The sequence below is a fragment of the Dreissena polymorpha genome, unplaced genomic scaffold, assembly GCF_020536995.1.
Source record: "Dreissena polymorpha isolate Duluth1 unplaced genomic scaffold, UMN_Dpol_1.0 chrUn011, whole genome shotgun sequence".
Lineage (NCBI taxonomy): Eukaryota > Metazoa > Mollusca > Bivalvia > Myida > Dreissenidae > Dreissena > Dreissena polymorpha.
The window spans coordinates 136879-150094 of record NW_026273325.1 but is presented as its reverse complement, the minus strand read 5'-3'; positions in this window follow the sequence as shown (position 1 = coordinate 150094).

Below are 13216 nucleotides of genomic sequence, written 5' to 3'. Positions count from 1 at the left end.
TGAGGTTATTTTTTGTCTTTGAAAGATACACATGTAGTCTCTTAGGTTAAACATTTCTCCGCTGATTTCCTTTGCATATCGGAGACCGGCAAAACCATCCTTTTTGGATTAAACAAAAAACTCTATCTTTATGATTGATATATGCCCGTATAGCACTGTTTATGATCGATATTGCTTTACTTAAATACACTCAAATACATGCGTCAACTTATAATCAAAAGGCGACGTGAATATTCAGATTACACAATATGCAGATATCCCACAAGCAACATCCTGTCAGTTTTAATAAGCGGTATGCTAGTTTAGAACACCAATTATTTTCTAAAGTATCACTTAATTGTATAAAACGATGCAAATTGGTGGAGCCTATCCTTAGTTGGATGTTGCCGTGTAGGTACATCCGTTGGTGAACCACTTGAAGAACATTATAATGTTGACCAAGTGACAACGTGTATAATGGACAATGTACATAACACTAGAGTATGAAACTATAGTACACGTATACCACCGTATCCTATTTTTTGCAATAGCAATTTGGATTCTAGTAAACAACCTTAATGGTTAGTATGGTGAAAAAATTGTCTCCGTCTCATAGAAGCGTTCTTGAAAAAAATTACCTATGTAACATAATTATATTCTGAGGTTTTAATTTTTGGAAAAATATGACTGTGTTACACATGGTAAAGAAGCAATTTGACTTATATTTTGGAGTGAAAGGATGATACACGCATGGTATATCCTCTGTCAACGATTCGAATGCATGCACATGTTTTTATTTTCATTTTAAGTCTTAGTTTTATAATATTCCTGAATCATGTGTTCAGCAAGAGATGCCTTTTATATATTAAATGTTTGTTGTATAATTAAGAAAGGTGCGTTTTCAAATCCATTAAACACATATAAATAACATATAACTGTTACAAACTCTTACAAACAACTCAAAACCAGATGTTGTACGTATAACGGATGTGTTAAATGTATGTACTTAAATGTTTAAATACCTTTAATCTTAAAAAATGTTATAATTTAAATTTGTATCAAATAGTATCATGTATACAACGTATTGATTGACGAACTGAAATGTCTAGGTAAGTATAAGTATGTTTGGCGCTTTGAAACCGTGTGTGCATGTGTCGTTTAGCCTAATGCATTGTGCTCATTAGTGTTGGATAATTGCGAATTAAAAGGTGATGTTTGTTCGGTTCGGTGCTCCACTCGTGAACATATTATTTTATTTTATCAGCCATTAATTAAAATATTTGTTTCACATAATCCAACATTTGTTTTATGTTATGCTTTTTTTTACCGTTTATTTAAATTGTAAGAAAGTTTAACTGGAGAACTTCGCTGAAATAATGACGTCATTTTTAGCGAAAACTGACGTCATTTCAAGTAATACAGTGAAAATTATCAATAATTTTCACTGTTATGTTCCACTGTTTGAAACAGTGAATGATCAGTTTTAATTCACGTTAATGTCTCTATAAACCACCGATTAGGACAAAATAAAAAAAATATTTAATTATATTGATTGGGTTAAAGATATGCCCGTGTAAAATGCGGTTTACGTATTTGATGAATATTGTTCAATGGTTATTTCATATTCTTACTTGCTTACATACCATATACATATGCATGCGTTTTTATTTAATATGGAATATTTTGTATAGATTTGTTAAATTTCAGACAGAGTAGAATATCTAAACTCTTGGTTTCAAAATGTGCACTGTATTGATATGGTCAGTGACATTTTGATCCATTTACTGGTAATGAGCTCATATATATTGTTCATCATTTATTTAATCCCTAAGGCCGTTGCTCCTCATTAAACACCGGAGAAGCAGTATAAAAGGTCCCCAAACTCACAAAATGTCTACTATTCAGCTGTACACTGGTGTGTTAACAGCAGGAAACAAAAATGATTTTTTCATAATATTGCAGTTTTTATTTAATATTTTCCAATGAAATTTGGCATACATATACTTTGGTATACAAAAAAATATGTATGTGTAATTTGGTGATTGTAAGTTATATAGTTATTGACTTATAGAAAAAAGTTTTTGTTGTCTGCTTGAAATTCAAATTTCCCTGTAAATGCTAAGCACCGCCCACTTGAAAGGTTATGAACTTCTCTCAGCCAATAGCTAGCGAATGACTCAAATCAAGTTTACATGTAAATACAGATTCTATACTATACCAAGTATGCTGTCTGCTCAAACACGTGTTTCTATTTATAAACACTCTAAATGTTAGCAGCAAATCACTGGTAGATAAACCCAGCCCACTAGTTAATGCAGGTTAACATTTTACCACCGCAAAATCAAGCAGTTGAGATCCGGCTTTTAACGTCCCAAACTTCGTTGATCAGCATTACGAATCACGTAAAAACAAGTACAACCTTATCGCTTTCGATTTAATTACCCCAGCTAACATGGTTACATTGTAATAATAACTCTAATTCTCGTTGTTCGTGATTGTAGCATTATAATTTATAGTGATATTAATTGGTTTACGATTATGTGAAGCAGCGGTCTTTGAATAACTTGGAAGGATAAACTGGTCTCGTTCGGTAACATAACATGCGTAATTCGTTTCTTAACATTAGTTTATGCGGGTTTTTATGGCATGAATTGATTTAAATGTACTTTACACCACTTCTTAAGTGTTCACTATACAGTTAAGATATCAAATAAACTATTTAAACACAAACGCAGTGATTTTTTTATTCGGTAATTACGGATTGTCAATTTAATTAATTAAATGTAATTAATTATTGGTAAAGGAAACACCATCTGCGATGAGAAACGAAAGCAGTGTTAATTGGCATGTCTGTGGCACCATATATATTCACATGTGTAGATGCTGTTATTAAGATAAGATACCATGCGTCACCTTCTACTAACATGTCAAATGACAATAAAGGCTTAATTAATGATGGTTTTATGACTCTTAAACAATCAGATGGACCTGATAAAACATTTATTTAAAAAGTAAAAACTGTTATATTATTATTGTATCGATAACAGAAACATCTAAATCTTTAAATATATTTAATAAAATCTTGTCACTTTGTTTTATTGTTCATGGACCTATACAAACATAAAGGTCCCTGCAGTGCTCTTCAGTACCAAGATGGCGGCGCGCAGGGGCGGTAATCCGGGGGTAAACGATGTCTGGGATCGTCTATACTTAAACACATATTCAAATACATGAGCGAATCAATTTTAAATTGTATAGCGACTGGATTAGACTTTCCTATTTCCAGTATGAAATATGTTTACTATATACATATAAAGAACACATAACTAATTTAATAATATTCCTGGAAGAGTCTCTTCCTTGAATCTTAAACGAATATTGTGTAATTACATTATTATAGTAAACCTTTTCATAGATAGAACGTGTGAACGTTTTCGTAAATAAACAAGGATAAACTTTAGTCGCACCGATTTAATTAAGTAATTATAGTAATTACGCGATCAACAATAGTTATTTTATTTATGGCATATTACACATTGGTAAACAATATGGCGTAATTCACAAAGATGCAATAACCTAACACATACACTATAATAAAATTTGAAAATTGTCCACAGCGCAAAAACCCGGTGTGCGTGCTTTTATGTACATGTAGTCTAGAAATAATAAAACAGTAACGGTATGTTACAAATAAAAGTAAGCGATATGTGAACATGCTTCATTCGTATCGAATTACTATGAACGCCATTATCAAAATATGCCAGTTGTCTAGGGTGTTTTCGTATACTTTATTATGCGTATTTTACTTTAATACACCAATTCGAAAATGTATTGTCTTCATCTGACATACTCACGTAGCATATATTGTTTAATCTTTCCTATGCGTTTCTAAACGGATATTGAATGGGTCATGTTACACGCAGATGTTAATAAATCGTCCGTGTCTTATCAAAACGGGTAAGTTAGTGAATAGCCAGTGAATAAAAAAAGTAAAATATGTTTTAAATGAACGCGGGTTCCTAAAATGCAACGCAGAAAATTACATCGAAAGTAAAACATGACAGTTTTACTCTGAATATACGTAAATTCAAAAATAACATCCGTTGACACATTTGTTTTCTCATCCACAACGAGTAAAACATTAAATTAATGCGCTGATGACACTGCAGTTGTTCGCTATTGCATAATATTAGACGAAATTCTTTTTTTTTCAAAATAAGATTACCATTAAAGCTGATTTATTGCAAGTTTGAAATGAACACTGGCCATTTAAATGTATAAAGAATGTGTATTAATGTCGATATGTGTGTGCATTGTTTATCATAATGGTCATGCTATACAGATAACATGTATTTTTTTGACCAGGTATATGTTCTGTGTGTTTTGTATTCAATTCGAGTCCACAAAAGTAATTTCTCGATCGGTTTCAACTCCCATCCTCTCACGTTTTAATGTACTCGTTTATTCGTGTTATCGGTACCTGATTGTTTGTTTCTTGGAGACGTGGTTTAATAAAGTTTCAATCCTATAGGTGCAGCTTAAGGATGAATAGGTTTATTAAATTACTGCATCTCCACGATAAGGACACGTTTTACTAGGTTTTTTCTGATAGCATCTGAACACTTGAGTAAACCATTGCAATGCCATGCATTTTTTGTTTCGGTTTTCTATGTAAATTGAATAGCAATGCTTTAAAGCGTATCTATGTAAGTGAAGTGATACTAAACAACGGTGATCGATACACAGATGCAGCTGAGGGAAAGATTGAACATAGTTCATAAAGAAATAAGATTGTGCACATAACAACCCGCATTATTGATACATTATACTTTATTGTATACGTACTGTTTTTGTCAGACGTTACTCTTGATGTTCTTGTAAAACGCATAGCTGTTCAGTCACATATAATTGTAGCCAACCAAGCGTCTTTGCAATATCACAGCTAAGATATCCATCAACAACCATGTACTGACCTCAACTATGCATGTGCATGTGGTTAATTAGAACTTGCATATTAGAAAGTTTGGTCGTCATGTCGATTACTATATGGCAAAAGCTATCCGGGCAATGTGCTTACCGGTCAAAGTTGAAAGGACAGGGGAATACTAACTCGTTAATTTCTAACTCATCGTTGAGGCCCCAGAAGAAATCTCGTACGATTGGCTCTTGCATTTGGTGATAGTTATTTTTTATTCGCTTGTTAGCAAAATGTTGAGTTTGTATTTCAATATTCGTTTTGTGTTTTTTATTAGTGTGCTGGCCTAAACATGTTTTATCAAAAAATATCGTTTATCCTTACTTTGCAGAGGCCCTTTATAATTCATCCCTTTATATATTCATTGTTTAGTGTTTACTTATGAATTGGGTAAACAATAGTGCACCCCGGAAAACGAAGATCTATTAGTTCGTCTTTGATGAAAAAAAAAATATTATACTGGCAATTAATTTTTAAAAAACGCGATATTACAACGAACCACTTGTTGTGCAATAAAAATATAATTAAGAAACGCACGTTTATACTTGAAAAGCAATACGATAATGTACTAGAGATGCAACTTTCGTACTTAACCGTCTATACTCAATCAGCATGGTTTTCTCAAACGAAGGAATACTATTTGGACGTGTCTAAATGTACCATATGTCTTCAATCTCAGTATAGACAATGTATATTTTATATTTATTATAGCATGACTTGTATGTGTTCTTAATGAGAGTGATTGTGAGCCACTTATAGCCGATGCATTTGTATTTGTAACCGGTTTACCTTCTGACAAGATCAGTTAACTGCTTACATTTTTTGAAACGGTTAACCTGTACATTATTAAAATAATGCTTTGTAATGGGAAAAAGCATACGCGCTTAAATTGCAAAAACATATAGCACACTATTAATATTAATTGCGTTCATTCTTAAACCGGTATGTCAATATGCTTTAATTTGTATTTAACATACATCATGCAAAGAATAATATGTTATCCGCCTTAGTGATTAATTTTAAGTACGATAGTTATTTTTAAAAGAAAACAGGCAGCCATTTTAATATTTATTATTGAACCAGTCAAATAATAATTCTTTCTGATGTATCATGTTTCCGCAGTATTCAATATGTCACACCCACGTCATGAATTGTTGTATTATAAAGCATATACATGTGTTTGTTAATACCGTGTGTGGTCCATGAAATGAATAACACTGACAAGTGATAGTAAAAATGCTCGTAGATTATATTGGCAGTGTAATTGATCAAAGCTATAGAAAACGATCGAAAAAATTATGCTTGCGAATTACTTGACCTAACATATTGCATTTTCAATGTGTCATTGTTTATACATCCCTCAAATTCGTATCATTATATTGTCCAGTACAATAACCGATTTAATGTGCTTACTTTACAAAATTATAACACGATAACAATTCTATAATAACACCTCGCGTCTTCTAGTTATTAAAATACATCGTATGTTTACTATTATATACATGTGTGTACATGTAGTATCAAACATTGACGTTTAATTTCATGTTCATCGGTTGTCTCCGTAACATGCTAAACAACTTTAGACATTGTCCTTGACGAAGTGGAACGCACTTCTGATTAACATGCATGGTTATCTGTTTTATGTTTCCGGTTTATTTTTCTAATGGTTTATGTCAATATTCAAATGTGCATCACACACTTTGTCAAACTAAAATCTTCACAATATAATATGTGTTCTGTCTACAATCATGCATCGAGCATTTTATAAACTTGTTTATTTCAAAACTGCATTTAAACGTTGGAGTTACACCAAATATGTGACTTCAATGTCAATTGTAATTAGAATCGCACACTTACGCGTACTACTAGAAAATAACAAGTGGCATTTATTTTTTCTTGAATTATCTATTACACGTATTTCTCTGTGAATTTAACATTTTAGCAGAGTGCTGTCAATTACATTGGGAAGAGCTTTCAAGCGAATATTACTTATCTTCCATTATTTCAAGACGAAGTTAATAAACAACAACACGCATTTACCTATGTCTATGGGAGCGGTTTTCTAAATACAGATGACATACTATACTCTTACACGTCGAGTGGGGACGTTTTACACCTAAGAGAAAGGAGACACACCAAAATGTAATTATTCCGGAGAGACACTGGTTACATGTTAAAGTAAAAAAAAATCACATTTTGACGCCGGTTTACACTAGCTGCATTACCAAACACTTTATCGTCGTAGTAAAGAAATTGTCAATTCATTCAATTATATCGACGGTTTACGAAGAGAACACCACCATGAGATTTCCAAAGCGATGCTTGCTTATGTTTGTTGCATGCGCGACTATATTCTAAGGTTCGTTAACGCAGTGTGAATAATCCCAGTATTTGCTATATGTTCGGTAAATTATATCACAAGGAATATATATTTCTCAAAGCACTATTTGCTCGTTCCATCTGATCGTCAATAAAATGTTTTAGTGCAGTGTATGTGTGTTATTTTCTCGCATGATATGTTTTGTTTTCAAATATGTATGTTAATTTCCTTTGTTACAGCAGTTATGATTAAATGCATGTTTTGCAATATGTAATATGCAAACAAATTTGTGAAAGAGTATTCTATGTCTAACCGGCGTTCAAGTCAATTACACTCTAGTCAAGTTATTCGTTGTTGTAATTGCAGGTTCCGTATCGTGCATATTTCAATATGTTAACATGTACATACTTTCAGCGACGCAAGTATGACAACAGCTCATTGCGTTGAAGATGTATACGGGTTTGGACATAAACGCAAACAAAGTGATTAAGTCTAAATGTAGTCGTTATTCAAATTATACCCATATTGTAAACGGATTTATAAAAAAAACTATTAATTTAATGCATGATTTCCAATGAAAATAAAACATATCGGCACTCTCGATAGGTGCAATAGGTGCAAGTAAGAAATGTTGCATTGCTATTGATATACTTTAAGGTATGGAGGAACGAGAGGTTACGTCACTGATCGCCATTGATTTGAGTGGGATCCGACAGCCAGAGTGCAACAAAATCCTTTCACGTATCTTTTTAGTTAAGTATAAACAGTGTCTTTATGTTGCCAAAACTTTGCTCATAATATCATTATAATTATTGTCTTAACCCTAGTTATATCAATTTATTACACAATATTTTATTTTTCCTCTGTTTTCATATTGTAGCCTGTATTGTTTTATTGCTTTCATTTTTATTTATATCACACATTTTAAAGATTTTTAATCCTTTAATTAATGCTGCATAATAGTTTCAATCACTCTTTTTTATCAATTGTACGTATATTGATATGTTTTGTACAACGCCATTTAATATAATTATATAAATATGCGTTTCATTACATTAGCAAGTTTCAAGTTTATCATTGTTTTTACAATTTTATCCAATATTAATAGATTGCTTATCATTTCAAGTTGTCCATTTTTAAGGATATGTATTGGGATATTAGGTTATTAAGGTACACCAAGGCGTTTGATAAATGTTGTCTACACAACACGTGAGTATTTGATTTTATGATAAAATACAAATTTCCTATTCTTAATTTTTAAATGAACTGCATCAAGCAGACACTTGTATGACATGTAAACGCAACGGCTATGTTTTGTTCTATTTGTTAGGTGGTTCATTTGACCATTATTCGGGATTAATACAATAATTATGTGTATATATATATATATATATATATATATATATATATATATATATATATATATATATATATATATATGACTTCCGGACACAATGTAAGGAAATCCAGCAGACTTACTGATTTACGATTTGGATCCACATTAAGAACATATTATTGTCAACAATGATTAAATGCGAAGAACAGCTTGTTAATTTTAATCAGAGGCTTTTTGAACATCACTCTGGTTTGTATTGTCTTAGGTAATAAAACATATCTTCCGTTTGAAATGGCTTCGATTGAATAATCTTTGAAACCTAACGATAGTCGCTAAAGTTTATGATGTAACGAATACCATTAAGATCGTTCTTTACAATTACTTACCCGTAATATGCCCGTAACTTAAACGCAGTACAGAAGTTTAAACATGGCTCGTATATCCATTGAAAATTTGTTGATTGCTTCTCGTATTGGCATTAAAAAAGTATTAAACATCGATTTTCAAACGTGAAATTGTATCAGTAAATATATTACAACGAATACAGCTGTGAAGCAAAACTCGATTGAGACTGTAACAACACGTACGCTTCATACATAAACATATACATTAAGCTGTCAAATAAAGAATCAGCCACAACTTTATTCGCATATACTTATCAATTATTACTATGCACATGTGCATATTTTAGTTTGTGTCTATGTACGTTTATACAACAGTTTCACGTGTAATCTGCTGTATGGGTGAAATCATAAATATCGCTCGTAAATGACAACTAATATCACACTAATGAAAGCAAATATACTGCACCATAACGTGTGACTACTTTATCAGATGTTCTTAAGATATGTCCCATAAGCAAATGTACTATATTCAATCTCGAGATACGTTATCAGGAAATAAAATATGGTTATATACAAACGTCTTGTATTTACCTATGTCTAACCACGAGTTAAACATATGTTGTTGTTTTCTGAATTATGGTGGTCTGTAAAATGTGTTAAATGTGGTTTTTTAGGCGATTGTTGTGACGCGATAAGTTGTGATACGGTTACCTTAAAAACACAGCAAACCGGTGGTCTCATGATGGTGTTATTAATGAAATATTCAACACAACATTTCATCACGAACTTACAACTAACATTTTACGTGATTGCAATAGTATGCTGTTGCATGCATCGTCCATCAGGATGAACTTTAATAAGTGTTGTTCCATGAAGTCCTTTAAATGGACTTTGCTTTATAGCACAATGTGATTGTTTATCACCTTTGGTGTTATTGTATCCATATTATATTTATCTGCCCAAGTGTTTAATGTATTAGTATATGTTTATGTTGAATCGTCTGACTTGTTACAGCAGTTACCCACTAGCAAAGATTGTTTTCTGGTCACACGATAATTGGTTTATCAATACATGACATTCTCAAAATTAAGTACGACAGTAAACGCATGTTTCATAATGTCAAACAACTGTTCTGTTTGATGACACAAAACGTTATGATGCTTTTATTGAAAATGCTCTGATAAATTGTTAAGTACAAGGCATGTTTGCAGTCTGTATGCACCTGTATGCACATTTGGACATATTGCTGTATAGTATTTATGGCGAACACATATTACTACCCATGCATGAATTTTACACAGCTGATCGTTTTACACGTTAATAGTAGTGTGTATTCATTTCATCAAAACATTATTATTCAACGATAAACACAAAGAAAAGTTTAACCACAATTTAATCTCTTGAAAGGTTTTGCATTAAAATGTCAAGGCTGGGACGATTTGTAACAAAACACAGATTCCCCCGAGAACGGCGGGAAATGAACGTTCAAAATGACAATCCCTGTGCCAAGCGGGAAATATGTTCACTAAAGGAGTGCACTAAAACAGTGCCGATAAACAGTTATGTGTTCACCAACACCAGAACATCTTATTGCGCAGCATCCCGTTTCTGGACCTGACCGACGGACTGTGGTCCAAACGATGTGAAGTCCCAGCCATGACGATGTATGTTTCCAAGGGGGAGCGCCGAATGCACAAACACTGAAATGTACCAAACTCTGGCAAGCATTGCGTTACAATAATTAATGAGTGGGAGGGAGGGTGAGAAATTTAAAAAAATCATAAACTAGTGACTTACTCGGATGATCGACCAGCACATGAAAGACCGATTCAGGAAAATTATGCGCGTTCACATAGTGGAGAAGTCCAAGTGATGCAATTAACAAGGTAGAAATGGGTTATACCACATTGTATTAACAATGGGGCTTCGGAGTTTCGACGTGGAAATTAGCCTGTGCGTTGAATAAGATAATTATATATTCAACGACAAACACCAACACAAGTTTAACCACGATTTAATCTCTTGAAAGGTTTGGCATTAAAATGTCAAGGCTGTGACGATTTGTAACAAAACACAGATTCCCGAGAGAACGGCGGGACATAAACGTTCAAAATGGCAACCCCTGTGCCAAGCGGGAAGTGTGTTCACTTAAACAGTGCCAAAAGGACCTCGGCCGCCACACCAGCCTTGACAAGCAATAGAACTTATTAACATCGGCCTGGGTAAACATGACTTTGCTCAACCAAAAAGCTATGCATTGCCCCGGACAAAGTGTTAACATGATATCGCATCCCAAAGCAGGCAAATTAGTGTCATCGGCATTGAAAAGGGCAGACAATTCAACAATATCATGGTTTTTTATATAGCAGCCCCCTGTCGCTAAGAATATTGACGCTATTCGGGAATTAAGACTATGCCTATATTTGTTTGCCGATTTGTTACTATTAGTGTAGCGCCAGCTTATGCGCGGGCGGATTGCGGAGAAAACCAGGGTTGTACCAGGTAAAAGCTGTTGTAGGTAGCCTACTTTGCATCGACAATAGTTAGAAATATCTAATATTGAACGTAGTCCGATTACATTACCCCCACAATGTATAATCAGAAATTCAGGGCGTTGATTAAAGAGCAATTGAAAATGAATTGATTCTTCTACGTGTTCCAGACGCATCCCGCCTTTAAAGTCCCAGGTGTTGTTATTCCCTAATGCCTGTAATCCTGGATCAGTGTCATCTGCTCTGCCTACCGCCCTATGATAAGCATCACTTATAATCGATGATCCAACTATCCAGACGTTCATTACGCGACCTAAAAACTTACCGATGAATATAACAGTTAATATCAGGTGCGAAGACGTATTTTTTTAATTCAGAGCAAATGATGTTAAAATATATATGATGTCGGACAATGAACCATAAACCACTGGAAGAACTATTTTATATATTTGTTCGCAGTAAACAACTGCTTGCTGACAAAATACCGGTCCGGCGTCAGCGGATTTCTAACACGAACTTATGTATTTTGTTTATTTATAGCTAAACAAAAAATTGATCACCAAGCATTGGTACCATAAACAACATACATTGTTGATGAGTAGGCACATTGAGTGCAACAAAAAACAACCATACACCAATATAATAAACCACCATTTTGTTCTTCCGGGACAGTAACAGTAGAGACCCGAAAACGGCGTATCTACCAATAACTTAATAGACATTTAATTATAGCCAACATTGATCACCGGGCTTTTTACCATACGATAATAGGGCGATCGTTTCATCACCATAATTTTGAAAATAAATAAGCACATTCAATGAACAAGCACCAACCATAAACCATTATATATAACCACATTTTACCGGGCTTTTCACCATAGGCCATTATTGTGATCGTTTGAACACCATAAATTTGAAAATACAGAAGCACATAAGGTGCACTATCAACCAACTTAAGAATATTAGAACCATTTTTGGAGATTAAATCCCTATAATATATGCAACTTATAAATGAAAGAGTTACCAATGCTACAATATTTACAATGCCTAGACTAGACAGCTATAGTATGCAGAAACACATTACTCGTTGGAATTATCATAAAATGACTTCGATCCTAACTTTTATTCTTGGAGTAAGTCCTTTGCGCGTGTGCCGGAAGAAGGAGTAGCACCCGGTCCCACTGAAATTCTCTGATGGCGTCAGCAATTTCGTTTTTAATGCCGTCGATATGAATTATATTTAATTCAAGAGTTAATAATACACGGTGTCGTATCAAGCACAAAACACTTTTATTTTTTGAGGATTATTTGTTGATGATCTTAACTAGTGCCTTGTTATCCGACCGCAAAATAATATTTTTATTTCTATGTTCGCCACCCCATAAATGCAGGTATAAAATTATGGGTACTAATTCCACAAATGTAACGTTTGTAAACAGCTCACTCCGCAGCCCAATTCTTTATTACCACTCGCGTCTGCGAAGAGTTCCTTGACGTCACTATGAAGCCATTCAGATTCATGAAATAAACTCGTCCATTAAACTCGCGAAGGAATCTTATCCAAACTCGAGCGTCATCCTTTAAACAGTTGGACATACGATTTGTATGGTGTGCTTTTCTTGCATGACAGTGTATCATAAAATCGTCTATTGAATGCACGCCCGGCAGGTATAGCACGGGTTATAAAGTTCTGTAGCCCCACTATCGACTGCAACACCGCTGTTGCAATTTCTAAGAGTTGAAAAGTAATTCTATTGACTGAAGAGACGT